We start from the raw sequence: 2,481 nt of genomic DNA, 5'->3' as shown, positions 1-2,481 counted from the left end.
TCTTTCTTTTCCAGTGGATTCATATGTTTCCCATCACGGACATTCCAATTATGCAATCATTTTCAATTCCCTGTCCCTACTCCTCATTTTTACATTTTCACTTATTTCCAAATATTTCCATACTTCTTCCGTAATGTGGACGCCGAGCAACCTTTTACATTTCTTCAGTCAATTTCTTACATTTTCAATTCTTTTCAATTTCTTACGTTAAGGTTAGCGGAACAGGAGACTTCACAACGACCAAAGTCACTCACACTTCTTTCAGTTTTCATTACTGAAATGTGTGCTAATGCACGCATTTAAATTTCACGTGAGTGTTTTTTCTTCTTCCTTTCTGGGAACCTGCAGACCTACCAACTTACCTTTAACCATTCCTAGACTTACATGCAGCATCAATGGCAGCTTCTGCCCAACAAGCACCACTAAACAAACCTAAGCAACTCATCCGCTTGCTCTTTCATTAACCCTTTCCCTATCCAATCTAGACGACAAAGCAGCCATACTTTGACAAACAACATCCACACTTCATGTTCACACAAACGACAACATTCTCAACGCAATTCATAAACAATTTCTCCTTTGCTCTTACCATTTTTCTCGCCTTCTTTTTCACAACTGTTTCATTTCTCATTTTCATTTCATAACACTAATATCATCTAATTTTATACATTCACCGTTCTACTTACTACCACTTCATTATTACCACAGCAGTTGCAGGTTTTCAACTACTCTCCAGTTACATACTAACCCTTCAATTAATATTTCATACTTCACAGTGTATCTCACTGCATTTCATCACGCTTCTTTTACATCATGCCCCGAAGAAAGACTTCTTCAATTGGACGCAAAACTGCGAAAGCTGCAAGAACATCAGCAAGAAGGACCAATGAATCGTCAGTCGAAACTTACATCATACGATCACAAAATGCTCGACGTACTGCCAATTCAAGAGCACTTCAAACAGATCACCGGGGTAAAGTTCGACGAACTGCTGTTGCTGCCTCAACTGCTGCTGCACGAGCTGCAGAGAAGAAAAACGAACGCGCTACACGCCTGCTCAGGAATGCTTCCAACATGGCTGCTGCGCGAGCTTCCTACACCTTACAACAGAGATGTACTATGCTGCAGACTTCAACTCAACAAAGAGCTCATAGACGAGGATTTTCAACGCCATGCAGCTCACGATGGTTATTAAAGGCTTTCCAATACAACCCTAACCTTCATTACGATTGCCGCCACCCAGATATGAACATTGGCAATATGTCCATCACTTTCTCTTTCTGCAATGCTAAGAAGTGGTCAAGAGAAACTCCTGCAATGTGTTGCGCTAATGAAAAAGTTAACCTCTCTTCACTGCAGGATCCACCACAGCTCTTAAAGTCACTCTACGCTGGCACAACTACGGAGTCGAAGCATTTCCTGAATAACATCCGGAAGTACAATTGTGCATTCCAAATGACATCTTTCGGCGCTAATGTTGTTCAAGAAGGCGGGTTTATGCCTATTTTCAAAGTGCCGGGACAGGTTTACCAAAGGATAGGATCACTCGAACCTGCTGAAAATCAAGATCCTCATATCCTTCAACTGTATTTTGTAGGCAATTTACATGAGCAAACCACCCGACGAAATTCCATTTCCACAGGTACTAACTTTCAGTTGATAATGCAACTGCAAGACCTTTTGCACCAGAAAAATAGCTACGTACGCATCTTCAAGTATACCTTGGAAACTGAAGATTCATCAAATTTTAATGTTATCTTTGATGCCCAGAAAAGACCATCTAGGGAACATGCAGGCCGTTACAATGCACCCACACGCAATGAAATAGCTGTACTCCTTCACGGTGAATAGCACAATCCCAGAGACATTGTCCTCAGGTGACGTGACACCACCCTCCAACGAATTAGTGAAACACACAGATCATATGATTCACTTCAATACCCACTTCTGTTTGTTAATGGTGAGAATGGCTACCACATCGGTCTACTACAGCAACATCCTCAAAATCTTAATGAACATCTCAACAAGCCAATATCCTGCATAGACTTCTACTCATACAGATTTATGACCCGAAACAACTGCTGTAATCACCTCCACCAGTCTCGAGAGCTGTTTCATCAATTTGCAGTCGATATGTGCGCAAAAAATGGAATCAGAGAGATTGTGTTTCATCAGGTTACATAAAAAAAATTGCGATCTGAGAGCTACATCCATCTCCGAGATGCCATCGACAATGATGCTGCTCCAAAAAACATAGGAAGACTTTGCATCTTGCCTTCTACATTCACTGGAAGTCCCCGATACATGCATAAAAGAACACAGGATGCAATGACCTTTGTCCGCCATTACGACAGGCCTGACCTATTCATAACTTTCACATGCAATTCCAAGTGGAAGGAGATTCAAGCCAAACTCTTCTTCGGTCAAAAGCCTAAAGACAGGCAGGACCTCCTCGCCCGAGTTTTCCATCTGAAGTTAATC

General features: G+C 41.6%; 1 long non-coding RNA gene across 1 annotated transcript in view; it reads right to left on the bottom strand.

The window, feature by feature from the left end:
* The window catches only part of LOC118766568, a 20,872-nt gene extending 19,659 nt beyond the window's left edge, over nucleotides 1–1,213 (bottom strand). The window contains exon 1 of the long non-coding RNA XR_005002509.1: nucleotides 1,019–1,213. This is a non-coding gene — a long non-coding RNA (uncharacterized LOC118766568). The remainder of the gene's footprint in view (nucleotides 1–1,018) is intronic.
* Nucleotides 1,214–2,481: the final 1,268 nt, after the last annotated feature.

This window comes from Octopus sinensis, linkage group LG16 (genome assembly GCF_006345805.1).
Source record: "Octopus sinensis linkage group LG16, ASM634580v1, whole genome shotgun sequence".
NCBI lineage: Eukaryota > Metazoa > Mollusca > Cephalopoda > Octopoda > Octopodidae > Octopus > Octopus sinensis.
Note: the sequence above shows the minus strand (reverse complement) of the source record. Positions and strands in the feature narration are given on the sequence as shown.